At 33.8% G+C, this 14793-nt stretch overlaps 1 pseudogene across 3 annotated transcripts; it reads right to left on the bottom strand.

Annotated features, from left to right (window-relative positions):
* Positions 1-2983: 2983 nt before the first annotated feature.
* Positions 2984-13450, bottom strand: LOC104608431 (flavonol sulfotransferase-like pseudogene; annotated as a pseudogene). Of its 3 annotated transcripts, XR_016077229.1 has the most exons (3): positions 12138-13450; positions 5270-5413; positions 3001-3554 (listed from the first exon to the last, which is right to left on the bottom strand). The product of XR_016077229.1 is annotated as a flavonol sulfotransferase-like pseudogene, transcript variant X2 (transcript). The 3 variants fall into 3 exon arrangements; XR_016077230.1 differs by having other exon boundaries at positions 2984-5420; XR_016077228.1 differs by having other exon boundaries at positions 2985-5413.
* Positions 13451-14793: the final 1343 nt, after the last annotated feature.

Here is a 14793-nt window from a genome sequence, read left to right on the forward strand (position 1 = left end):
GAAAATGGAGAAAATTACCATCCCTAAGCTATACTCTGACACCCCCTCCATTGTCAAGTTGAAGGTGGGTATACACATTCATCTTGTGTCTGAGAGTGGAGAAACAAGGACCCAGCAGAGCTTTGATAAAAATGTCAATAGGTTGATTTGCATAATTCGTGAATCGTACACAGATATTTTTGAGCAACTTATTCTCTAACAAAATGGAAATCCATTTCAATGTGTTTGATGCGTGTGTGAAAAACCATATTAGTGGTAAGGTATATATGCTGCACCACAAATTGGGAGGAACAAGGAGTTCAATATGCATCTCAGAAAATAAGTACCATAGCCATATGAGTTTGGAAGTTGTTATACCAATGCTCTGGTACTCAGATTCTGTACTTGAATGTGGCACGCACGCCTGTTTCTTGAACATCCAAGAGATGAGGTTGGATCAAAAAAAGATGCAAAAGTCGTGAGACTACTCATCATCTGAGCAACCAACCCAATTGGCATCGGAGAAGGCATACAAGATACAACTACAAATAAGATGTACGAGTGAATAAAAGTCCATGTGTAGTGAATTACACACTTAAGAGCAGTGAGAATTTCCATTGTAGGATGATGAACGGGCATAATTTATAGGGTAAATTTTTTAAACTACCCTTATGATTTAGCTAATTACTAACTATACCCCTATTGTTTAATTATTGTCTTGTGCTACTCTTACTGTTTCTGACAATTGCTATCATTATTAAATCGTAATGGAAAGGATGATTCTAGAAAGGCATCATGCTAGAAAAGTTTTTTCCAATCACAACCCCTGTGAATTTAGGTGAAAACCCACTTTATTGATTCCTACTTTTATAATGTCAGTTGATTGGTTGTAAATTTTCTAGTATCAGGTCTTTTGGGCATTATATATACCTGGTGGGTAATGTAGAGTTACTGGACCCCTTTTGCTAATATTTTGAAAAATTCATCCAGTTGAACTTATTCCCGTCTACCCATGCTTTCAAAATCCCCCTCCGAAAACATAAATAAATAATGAAGGATTCGACTATGAAAAGAGAACATGATATTGCAAAAAATTAACCACGAATCAACTGATATCATAAAAGAGGTGACCAATTACTTGGTATTCTCGTACTTGATTGGTTAAAGTTTTTTTGGTACCATAGATTTTTCCAATAGTGCCAAGCAAGGTGTCTCAATCCAGAATGCTTTACGATTGAGCCTGGGTCCATGTAACCCTCTGAAGCCTTGGGCCTTCTGGAACCAACGTTGGGGAACTATGAACCCTTGGCCCATATAACCCTATCATATTCTATCCTTCAGGTTTGACGGTCTAAGATTTCTTAAGGAGAAATAGATGGAAGAGTAAAATATCGTCTTTATGGGGGACTTCCCAAAGTCTAAGGGTCTGTTTGGTTCGATGGAATAGGAGCTTAGAATCGGAATCGGAATCGGAATGGCCCATTCTCATTCCAAGTGTTTGGTTGATCGGAATGGGAATGGGATTCCCATTCTAGGCAGAATGGGAATCTCTCGTATGGGGGAATGGCCATTCCTGAACTCTCTCCGGGGAATGCGATTCCCATTCCAGATTATGAATTTCTTTTTTATTTTTTGGACAAGAATGCCCTCCTCATTTTCAATCTAGTCGAAGAAATGGGAGAACTCCATCACCACCTTCCATCCTGAACCAACCTCCGGCGAGGTAAGACCACTGCTGAACCATTATCCTCCTCCTCCTCCTCCTCCTTCTTCTTCGAAATCAACCGCCCACTAATTGAATCTTCTTCTTCCTCTCCTCCTCCTCCTTCTTCTTCGAAATCAACCGCCCACTAATTGAATCTTCTTCTTCCTCTCCTCCTCTTCCTCCTTCTTCCTTCTTTTTTTTTTCACTAACTGAAATATGGTTTTATGTTTTGCAAATCTGCTCCTACTCTATTTGGGATTGATCTATTTCTTCACTGCTATCATTAACGAGTTTTCACACCAGATCCAGGCATCGGTGAATATAGTTCATGTCTACAAAATATTCATACTGATGAATCTGCTCCTACTTTTTTTTCTGCAATTCATAGGTGCCCTCATTTCTGCGATTCATAGAAATAAGATGGAAGTGTTCTACTAATTTCATTAACTAGTAGATTTACTTGCTACTTGCTACCGATGGAAGTCCCCATACTGATTAATTAATTTCATTAATTAATGTTTGTGTAAAGAGGGAAGAATCCCCATACAGTGAGAAGCTCTACAAGTATGCATCATTCACACAACGTCAGAAGTGTTCTACTAGATTTACTTGCTACTTCTGCAGGATATGAAATATTTTGGTTGGTAAATTATTATCTCGACATGTTCCATTTAGTCTATAGGGACTGTTGCATTTAGGAGGGAGGGGCAAATTAATGCTGTGATTTTTATCCCTAAATTAATATGTTGTAGTGTGGTAGCTGTGTTTTACATAGTCATCATCATCATCATCCAAGCCTTATATCCCAACTGTGCCTATTTTTCCATCTCATGACTCTTATCACATTAACATAACCGCTAGTTAAATTCTACAATTCACCTTAGTAGATACCCAAGAAACTTACTTGTCATCTGTAATCAGGTTACTTAATGACACTTCCAGGATATATTAAAAACATGCTTAATGACACTTACTTCTCTGCAGGATTGGGTGGATTGAGGATTCTCATTTCTCAATAAGTCAGTTAGTGGTGAATTAATATATTTGTGGTGCAATTGCTTTTTTAGGATTGGGTGGATTGAGGAATCTCAAGGAATTGGATGTTAGTGAGAATTTTCTCACCCACCAAGGCCTACCCTCAGGCTTATTGCATAACCTCTCTTCATTGGAAATAATCTACCTGTCACAAAACGAGCTTAAAAGTTTTCCAACAGGTACCAATTATATCAATGCTTCTCATTTAAATAATTCATTAATTAAATGTTTCTTCAATATATATATATATATATATATATATATATTGGAAATGGTTTTATCGATTTATATATAAAATGCCCTCACTTTTTCTTAGATGACTTCAAGAGACATGAAGATGTTTCTCTACTAAAAGCAATGAGTCCTACCTAGGTCTGATCTGGGTCTTATCCCTTTAAGACATCAGCTTTGAATCCACTTCTTATATATTGTACTAGCGAGCCTTGTGCCATTTTCCAGTTATCAGAGATTCATCTCCATCATCGTACCAATTATTGTACAAATCAGTCTGCAAGCATAGTCCACCATGGGCACCAAAGAGAATAGCTACCAGGCAAGCGTGTTCAGTCGGTCACCACGAGAGCTTGTAGAACAAATTTGAAATTTCATTACATTGCCATAGGGGCATTGTAACCCCGAGAGATTCACAACCAATAAAAGGTTTTCAGTTTGATTCCTTCTTTTTGTAAAAACAATCTGAAAGCGCGCATGGAAACCTTCTAAGAATAGGAAATGACACCTTCCACAGGAAGCTTTGCATCTCTGATTAGTTCAACTTGCAAACGACCAAATTTGCATCTTTTTGAATAGGAGCATTCGGGTTTGCAGCCAGAGACTCAGAGACAAGAATCGACAAGCCAATGAATCAAGGGTCAGAATGAAAGAAAATTATATTAAGAAAAAACCGGATATATAATTTTATCATGTAAACAAAAGGGGGTAAAATAATAGAAAAATGAAAATAAATAAATAAAAAGAGAGAAAGAAAAAAAGGAGAGACCCTAAAGAAGCGGGGGAAAGATGCATTCAATGACATTGTAACTTCACAAGATTGTGAAAAAGGAAAAAGAGTGTTGTGAGTGTCTGAGCTCAGAGACCAAAACCAGTAACAGAGATAGAAACAGAGAGAGTTTGAGTGTTGCAGTGAAAGAACAGAGCATTGATCATCCCAGCCCCGGCCTCACATCTCATCACTTCATCAGCATCCAAGGAAGGAAATCCAAATTATTGGCCACTCACACCCCCAACCCATTATCCACTAATGGTGCAGTTTTAATAAATGTAATTGATGGATTTATTTGTTAAATCCACTAATGGTGCATGCAGTTTTATGCACTGTACAGGTAGTGGATTTATTTGTTAAATAACAGATTAACAACAGCAACTGAGACTTTGGTTTTATGGTTTAATTTGGAAGACCAAACCCACCACCTGTACAGTGCAGAAAACTTGGCAGAAATTTGAAACCCTTTAACCTAACAAACAGTGACTTTCCATTTCCTTTCATTTCTAGCCAGTGCCCACAGATAGCAGCATTACTCGAACCACTTCCAACCTCTTCAGAAACAAATTAGATTTCTTGAAAGATATCAATATATCATCGCCCTCAGTCCAACAAAATCAACTTAATACGTAAACAGTGTTCAAAACTTCAAATTGGAGCTCAGAAGTTATGCACATGCAATAGATATTGACACGTAAGAAATGCTTCAACTTCTACGTGTCATTTGTTTTCCCAGTAGTGAAGCATTTCTTTTCATCATTCTGGGAACCACTTCCGATCTCAGATGGCAATTTAATCTGGGGTTATGAAACTTCCCCAAGTATCTTGCAGTTAGCTTTCTTCACATTTTGGAGATGAACAAAGAAAACAGAAGTTGGTTTCTTATAAGAGAAATGAAGTGCACTAATTAAAGGGTGGATTCGAGCCGAGTCGAATAATACGAGGTTCGAGTTAGGTTTGAACCAGAACCTTGAGTTTGAGTTCGGTTTGAGTAAAAAATTTATAAGTTTGAGTTCGGTTTGGTTCGAACTCGATTTTAAGAAAAAATATTTTATAAAAATAAAAAATTATATATAAAAATATTTTTTATTTGATATTTAAAAAATTAAGAATTGTAATAATTAATAATTATAATATTTTTATTATATATATATTATTTTCTATAATTTTATTATATATATATATATGTATGTATTCAAGCCGGTTCGCGAGCCTCATGAGCCAAGTTCTAGTAGGCTTGAGCTCGGCTCGTTTAATAATCGAGCCAGTGAATTGAACTCGAACTCGGTTGAAACCGAGTTGAGCCGAGCTCAAGCAGCTCATGAAAAACTCGGCTTGTTGCCACCCCTATGCATTATCAAATTAAGAAAAACGGGGTGATTGTAGTTTCTGTGAAGGTGTTCAAATAAAATAGTTGTAGTTTCTCATAAAACCAAAACAGCACAAACATGGAAAATGAAGATCTTCATTGTAATATTAGAAAAGAAACCTAGAAGGAACAAACTTTCAACAATCTATTCAGGGGCTTAGAGAAAGAAGAAAAATACCTATTTGTAGTGGAGAAAGTTCAAGCTCTGAAAAATCTTCACTCTTCTTCTTCTTCATTGATTTTCTCTTCCTCTCTTTTTCTATGTGTTTCTATTTTGTCTGCAAATCTCCTCTTTCCTCGTTCCACCGGTCAGTCCTTTGAACTGAAAACTGTCTATATCAATTTTTTTCTGAACCAAGAGGTTTATAAATTATTATAAAAATTTCCAACTGAAATAGAACTCATTCTAATCCTTGCACATGCTGATTGAAAACAAATTTCTCTTGTTTTAGTTGTTTTTATCAACGTTTTCAAAGCGCCATTTACCCGGATCGTCGGACCGTTCAGCCTAGGAACCGTCCAGACAACTGGTTCCGTTTTTCATATTTAAGAACAGTCATTGATTACCCCCTCTCATTAACTATTCAATCAAAAGACTAGGAGCAAGACAATGGGCCCATTTGACGTGTCTTTTTGGAAAGATCTTCTAATAGCTCTAACATACAAAAAACGCATTAAGTTTTTGTATGAAGATCTGAGCAGCCCGAAGTACATTTGGCAGATGCACGCCTTTCCGTGCATCTTTTCATGTCTTTCCGTGCGAGAATAAAATGCGAAAGACGTAGAAAGCTTTATTTGAAGCTTCCCAAAATCAGCCCAAAATGGGCTTCTCGTGTCTTTTTGACTCTCCCTCTTTTGACGAGTAGATCTTCCACGAGCCAAATGGGAATAGACTGAAAATCAGTCTTCCCAACTTGTAAATAGCTAAAAGACCGGGCAGAAAAACGCACCAAACGGGCCCAATGAATGACAACTAATGGCTTAAATCTAAAACACAACTGGTATGTGCAGTGGAACACCTATTAGATAACTTTCAAATAACTTCAACTCTACTAAGGGGGTGTTTGAATGTTTATCTTGAGAGTTTCAAAAACAATACCAGCTGGTGAAAACCCAAATATTCTTGGTTATATTTGTACATGCTTTTTGTTTCGAAAACTAAAACCAAAGTGTGTTCTTGAAGTTCTAAATTTAAAAAGCAAATTTTCATCTGCTTATTTAATATAAAATTCTATAAATCATATAATTTCTATACTATAAAATTTATTTTTGTTTTAAAAACCATTATTTTTTATTATTTCAAAGACATGTACTGTTTTTTTTTTTAAGAAAACAAACTGTTTTTCTTTCTTTCAAAACAAATGCATTCAGGATTTTACTATGGCTCTGTTATTTACCTTGTTAGATCTCCAATTAAATCTAGACAACTTGTCCCATACCCATGTGAGTTAAAATAATTAGCATGTGAGCTGTTGACCATTGGCAATGAGTCCTGAGTCTGATCCCTTAAAGATATTAGCTTTGAATCCACTTATGCTGCATATATTTCCATTTTTCATATATTTAAGAAACTGCCATTGGTCAGAGCTTCTTGTCAAACCCTTAGCTTTGATGAAATTCCATTGGAATTATTCTTCTGATCTCTCTTTTAGCATAAATTCAGAGAGTGGAAGAAGAAAAAGAGGAATTACCGTCTTTATATCTGACATTCCTGTTGTTTTATCAGAATTCTTTTGTCAAATATTCCATTACTATCGAATTTATGAGAAATTGTAGGATCCACTTAAAGTAGATCGAAACTTTTAATAACTAGGAGCAATTTTTAGACCATATCAGGAGATCTTGAGATGGAACTCAATCTAGCTCAGATTGAAGATGTTTCTTGCATTGAGAGAGGATATCAGGCGACTAGATGAAAACTTACAGAAGACGATGAGACGAAGAAGATGGAAAATAGCAGAAAGGTGGAAAGCTGAGTTTAAGCTGGAGTTTGATTCTCATTGCTCTTCTTCATTTCTATTTGTAATTCAGTAACTTTGCTTTATATACCTTTATTCTTATATCTTTTCTGTTGGGTTTCTCTTATTCTCAGAGGTTTATATGGACAATGAGAGGAATACAGGGAGCTCTTATTTGTGCTTCAATTTTCCAAATTGTTGTTGGTTTAATCTTTGACTTTGGATTTTAGAAGCGAAAATCATGGAACCCAGATGCGTCTTTCAGTTTATGCACTTTCTTTACTTATCTCAGCTCATAATTGGTTCATGAGGTCAGATGGTTCAGATGGAACTCATTGTAAAAAATATGGGTTCAGATGCTAGAAGGTTAGGATTTATTCGTCAATCACCAAATTATGACAAAGTTCTAGCCTTTTGAGCTGAAGTTCAACCCAAGATGAAATGTAGGAGTAACATCGCATTATAGATGCGAGATTTTTGTTTTTAAACATTCATGTTGTACCAGTAATATTTCCACCATTATGAGAGATTTTTGTTATTTATGTATTTTTCTTTACATTTTTTATGGAGAATGATTTTTTTTGTGATTTTTGTTTGTTTATGTGTTTTTCTTTTCTTTATTTCATATTTTCTCTGTATATGCACTTGGTAGCAGGTTGCCAATGTGTGTATATGTCGAAAATATATAATTAGTGGATGTTTTTGGGGTTCTTTTAATAGGGGCAGAATTGAAAACTTTGGCTGATTCCGATTCCAGCTTTTAGTTGAACCAAACAGTAGGAATCGGAATCCGATTCCAATTCCTGACTGAACCAAACAGATGCCAGGAATAGATGATTCTGATTCCGATTCCTGGGGATTTCGATTCCGGTTCTGATTCCGGTCCTGTTCACAAACAAACACACCCTAAATTCGTAAATTGTAAGATTTTGTTTTAATCCCAAATCTATACTATATATAAAAATGTGTGGATGTAGTGTGAATATTTTTTTGTACTAAAATTATCTTCTATTTCTTTATTTGAGAAAGGATATAAAAGTCATTTTATTATAACTTTTGTGTTAGCTTTGATGGTTAATAAAATGCTCATATTTGTATATTTAGTCCATCTATAAATGTAAGGGTTGAAAATGTAACTTCAATTATTACTTTCCACCTCATTTAATCCCCTTTTATTAATGCTGATACTTGATATATTAAATCCCATGTTCTGTTATTAAATCTTATATTTAAGTTATTTTTTACTGATAAATGCTATTAATTAAATCTATGTCAATATTTTAACAATATAAAACAATATATTTTAAAACTGATTCAAAACAAAACCATTCTTTATCCAAGTGGTGGCTAAGAAATTCAACCATTCGAATCAAATTGATCAACCTATGAAGTCATAGTTAGGTGATAAAATTTTTAAAATAAAAATAAATATAGAAAAATATAAAAACGTAGAAACAATTAGGCACATTTATGGTATTTTATTAATTAAATTAAAAAAATAAGTGCAATAAACAAGAATTATTTTTGTTGACAATGAAAATGCAATACATAGTTTAGAACTGGCCCAAAATAAAATATAAAAATTCATAATAAATAGTTCAACTTTTGGTAATGTGTTAACATTTAATGCTATGAATAAATAATAAAATTAATAAAATATAAAATCACAAAAATGAAAAAATACATAATTTTTGCAAAAAAAGCATTCAGGCACATGTATAATATCACATATTTATCATATTAAATAAAAAATAAGTGTAACATATCAAAATTATTTTTACACAAAATACAAAAAATATATATTGAAAAAATTGAACATATCTATAATTATATATCTACACTATTATTAAAAATATGAATAAGATTATGAAACTTTCTTTTGACTAAAATATTCCTTTTTGAATTTAGTCTCCATTTAATTATAAGGTTTAAATTATAAGTTGAAGTACTACTTTTCACCTCATTCGGGTCCTTCTATTTAAATCTTACTTTTTTTTATGAATGAACAAAAGAAAAAAGATACACTAAAAAGATAAAATGCTACAAAAGAAGAGTTTAGCCAAGCAACAGGTAGGCCTGTCAATGTTGCTTGAAACTTTACAACTTGATCCGATTATAGAAAATTTAATTTTGGATATATTATTACAATAATTATCATCTAGAATTGCCACGTGTAGACTTACTAGTCATTTAAAAAACTCTAACATCTGAAAATTTCAAAATTCCTAATGGGAATACCTAAAACAAAAGCACATGTAACCAAACAACTAGAAACAAAAAGTGCACAACTGAAAAAATCACACAGGATTCTAGAGAAACAATGAAATGAGCAAAGACATATTAACCTAAAACAAGCCATAGACGTGGAACATCTATTCAATGATGCGATCTATCTGCTCAATCATATCAGCAGTTAGATAGTTCCTCCCGTCTCCAACTTGGCATTTTCTAAAGGCACTAAATTCCACCCCTGGAACCAATTCCTTATCTAAACTCTTATCAGTTCTAACTTGCCCAAATTCTTGAAACTACATAGGTTCAATATTTTTTCCACCACCTCATACATGTCCTTGTTCCATAGTCAAGACATTCTACCACATCCCCACCTCGTCCCAAGTATTGGACAGGTTCAAGTAGAGGTGTAAATTGGTTCATGTTGGGCTGACACGATACGATTCGTATGTGGCCCACACAAAGTTGAAATATTGCTAATTTCTTGGCTAAAACTAATTAAATGTAATTTTCTGGTAATTAAATATAATTTTTTGGTAATTAAATGTAATTTTCTACTATTTATAGCTTAAATTATAATTATTGTTAATTAAAGTTTAAAAATAATTGTTGTTAATTATATTACTATTAATAATTAAAATGCATTCTTTTTTCATTATTATTCAGTATGTTTTGCAATAAAATACAATTAATTTAATTTTTTTAATGATATTTAGTATTTTAATTAAGCTTTAGGTTTTTTAGAATTTTTTTATTTTTAATTAATTTTTGTTTTTTTTTCATTATTATTCAGTAATTTTTGCATATAAGTATTTTTCGATAAATTTCAGTATTTTCAGCATTTATTTTTGCATATTAGTCACTAGAAAATAATTTCCATTTGCTTTTAGTAAAATTAAATTAAATAACTAAATAAATACCATAGTTAATAAAAAATATAGCTAATGTTCAATATTTGTCAATAATTTTTGGCTTGTGTTTTTTTAATAAAATACTATTAATTATACATTTTAATTATTTGCAGTAAATATGATTATTAATTTTCAATATTTTTTAATTATTTTTAGTATTTTAATTATGTTTATGTTTTTAAGAATTTTCCAGATTTTTAATTAATTTTTGGTACTTTTTTCATTATTATTCAGTAATTTTTGCACTAAAATACTATTAATAAAACATGTTTTGCATTTTAAATTTTCATTAATTTTTATCATTTTAATGAATTCATTATGCACAATAAAGGTCTCAACTCATAAAAATTATTAATTAATTAAAATGCATTAATACAAAGTTATCTAATAATATTATCAAAACTATCAATTAATATTTTATATTTAAATTTCTTATTTTTAATTAATAATTGATATTTTTCATTATTATTCAGTAATTTTTGCAATAAAATGGGTTTTGCATTTTAAATTTTCATTAATTATTATCATTTTTAATGAGTTCATTATGCACAATAAAGGTCTCAACTCATAAGTTATCTAATAATATTATTAAAACTATTAATTAATATTTTATATTTAATTTCTTAGTTTAATTAGTGTTTATTAAGTTTGATTTTTAAGTGGAATTGAAACACATTTTTAATATTTACTAAGTTTTGTTAATATTTATTTTTAGTGGAAATTTAGTGAACTTTTAAATTTTTTATTGTTTAACCTCAACCTATTTATATTATTACTATTCTCTCTCTCTCTCTCTCTTAAATGTAATAATAACATGCATGAAAATAAAAGGCCTTGAAAAACCTAAAGGTCTCTCTCTAATAATGTGCAACTTTATTAATCTAATCAAGATAAACAAAGATTATTGTTTTATATTTTTAAAATAAAAAAAATAAAAAAATGCAAAAAATAGAGAAAATAGTTAAATAGCTTCAATCAAAGGAGAGGCATGCTAACATGAGAAAATAATATTTTTCCTCTTTATACACTTGTTTCAACTTTATTTTCTTCTTTTCTAAGAGCATTTCATAGAAGTTAATATGAGAAAATGATATTTTTTCCCAAAAAATTCTTTGCACAACCATACCTCTTTTAGTTTTGAACTCCAACATTTCTTTCTTAATTTTCTTTTCTCAGTTCACCATGTTGCATCATCTAGATTTGCATTCTTAGGCATCCTCTCTTTTATGGGTTTAATATCGTAATTAAATACATCTACTTCCAACTCAAAGCATAGTTCAAATTCATTGTTCCAACTTCCAAATCTGTTTTTCAATTGCATACAGACAGTAATTATCATTAGAATTCAGCAGCACATTTAGCTTAGCATTTGATCGTCATACCCTTGAATTCAAGCAAGCAATATATAGCATCATCTTCTACGCCTATCGTCATTTAGCTTTGCATTTAATACAATATATAGCCAGTTTTGAATGCCATAATTTCAGTGTTATTTTGACATTTTAGTAGTTAAATACATCTCCACCAGCTGAACCCAAATTGCATACCTAATATCATCATATATATTTAAACATATCGATGGTGTAACCCAACTATCAGTTTTGATCCTAAATCAGAGTCCGGATCTTCTGCCCACGTCTACCCACATAACATCACAGTCACACATGGAGAACATCTCATCCTCCTATATAATATTATGCAGGGGGAGATGTTACCAATTCACTGGGGTAGTGTGCTGTTTGTAGACGTGGGCAGAGTTTGTGTGGACAGGAGATCCAGAGTCCCCAAATCATTTAAAAAAACTTTGACATCTGAAACTTTGAAATTAATTACGAAGGAACACCTTAAACAAAAGCGCATCATGCAACCAAAAAACTAGAAACAAGAGTGCTCAACTCAAAAACTACACAGAGGAAAATTAAGATGAAATGAAGAAGACACATACATGTTCCTCTAGAATGAAAAGTCACAGCCGTGGAACTTCTGTTCAGTGATGCGATCTATGTGCTCTATCATATCAGCAGTAAGATGGTTCTTCCAGTCTCCAACTTGGCCTTTTCTAAAGAAAGCACTGTACTCCACTCCCACATGACTCACCTTATCAGGATTCTTGTTCACCTCCAAATTGCTCAAATTCTGAAAACTGCATAAGTTGAGTATTTTTTCCAGCACCCCTTGTTTCTCCTCCTCCAAGGAGAATGGATACCCCAGGTGTTGGGCCAATTTCCTCAAATAAACCAATGGATTGCTTCTAAGATCCTCATATTTTAAGAAGAGTATCCTCTCAGGCTGCTCTAAGCTTGCTTTCCAAAATCCCAGAACATGTTCCCAATAGGGCCCAAATGGGGAGGCTCCTTTGCAGAACAACTGAAATGCTTCGGCCAATGAGAGCAGTGGCTGATCTTTGTTGAATTTGGCTCGTATTTTGTTTCCGAAGTACCTATTGGAAACAAGCACATCTTTTGGGTTGCGGCAGATGTAGACAATTTGGCAACTGGAGTCTATTATTGATTTTGGTAAAGAGGAACACGAAATGTGGGTTGAAAAGAGGCGAGGTGATGGAAGAAGATCTGGGTTGGTGATTGAGGTTTTCCTGTAAAGATTGGTTTCTAAGGTCGGAACACAGTCCTGAGGATTATGAGTAAGTAGAGGGTGTGTGGTAAAATCATAATGGGTGCGGTTGACGATGGAAAATATGAGGGCCTTCATCCATGTGGTGCCTGATTTTGGAATGGCGGTCAAGAGAATATCAGTGGGTCGAGCCTTGAAGTGTTGTTGAACGGCCATGACTCCTTGTAGGAAATTATTGGGGACGTACCTAGAGCCTTGGTAGAGAACTAGGTTGCTGGAAGACCAACCATTTTCAGTTGGAAGGGTTGAAATGAGATTTCTGTATGTTTGATAAACTCTTTCATCATCTTCTTCTTCTTCTTTTGATTTGGTTGGGAGGCACCTCTTCGAAGGTGGGGTAAACTCCATGGCCAACTATAATTTTGGTTGGTGCTGATCAATAGAGTGGCTGAAAGAGTCTTTCGGATGGTTTCTTCATAAAGATGAAACTTCACCTTCACCTTCACCAGGCTGTTCATAAATGAGATGAGATTTTTTTCTTTCTTCCCTTCTCTAAGCCTTGAATGAAACGAGAGAAAATGCTAGTTTATTGGTGAAACGGGATTTATTTAAATTGGGATAAGACTTTGGATAATGATGATGAGAGACAATCAGACAACCTGTTAAATGAAAATTTTCTCTCAACCCTCAAGAGGGAGATGTGTTCCACCACGAACACATTGATCAGTACAATATTATTGGTCAGAGCAATTATTGTACCACCTCTATACAATAATTAATTAATTACCGACCAAAGTGTTCCACTTGTGGAATACATTGATCAGGTCAGTGTAATAATTGTAAGGGTAAATCTCTTAAACTACGTTGTTCATGAAATTGACAAACTGTAGTTTTACTATTTAGATATTGTGTTGTGGTATTCTTTATTTTTTTGACAATTGTCTAAAACCTCTTTTATCCTTAATTTTCTGTCACACTTTGTTTACATGTGACATCACGTGAGTGGTAATCATTTTAAAAATCCTAAAATACTCTTATTGTTCATTGTCGCTGTTAGAAGTTACAACGGTGGCGGGGATTTTGGTATCATTGTTGTAGGCAACAACGCCAACTGTAACTTCCAAACGACAAAAATTTGGTGAGAAGGAGGTGAAGAAAGTCAAAGGAACTAGTTTCGATATTGGCCATTGGTTTCTTGGGTGATTTGATTTGCTTCTACGCTACTGTCTCCAAATCGGTATCTTCAAATCAAAGAAAACGATTTAATCAGCTTTTGCTATTAAAACATTTCGGAGTTTGCGCTAAAATCTCATGGGGATCGTAACACAGACGAACTCACATATGGGTTGGCAATAGACCTGTTCAATCAAAGAGTTTGAAAATTGGGTCTTTACAACCATGTCATCAACATAACATTCTATTTTATTCATAATCAAATGTTCAAAAATTTTATTTACAAGCCCTTGAAAAGTTGCTCCAGTATTTTTCAGTCTGAAGGGCATTACTTTATAGAAGTACAACCCTAGTTTGGTTACAAAGGCAGTCTTGTCTTGGTCAGCTACGTCTATCCTAATTTGGTTGTAGCCGGAATAGGTATCCATGAAGTTCAACAACTCGTGTCCTGAGGTCGCGTCTACCAGGCGGTCTATTCAGGGAGGTGGAAAGCAATCTTTCTGGCAGGCTCTGTTGACGTCAGTGTAGTCGATGCACATGCGCCACTTTCCGTTGGCCTTCTTCAGCAATACGGGATTGGCCACCCAGCTTGGGTAATTGACCTCCTTAACAAAGTCTGCTACGAGGAGCTTCCCGACCTCCTTGTCAACTACCCTCCACCGCTCCGGGACGAGGTTTCTTTTTCCTTGTTTAACTGGCCTGACTGAGGGGTCCACATTAAGTTTATGAGTAATTAAACTAGGGTCAATACCGGGCATTTCTGCCGCGGACCAAGCAAAAACATCTAAATTTCTGAGTAGAAAACTTACTAGCTGCGACCAGAGAGGTTCGCTTAGTAGAGCGCCGATCTTGAGGGT

The sequence above is a fragment of the Nelumbo nucifera genome, chromosome 6, assembly GCF_055504915.1.
Source record: "Nelumbo nucifera cultivar China Antique chromosome 6, China Antique-T2T, whole genome shotgun sequence".
In the NCBI taxonomy this organism is placed as follows: domain Eukaryota; kingdom Viridiplantae; phylum Streptophyta; class Magnoliopsida; order Proteales; family Nelumbonaceae; genus Nelumbo; species Nelumbo nucifera.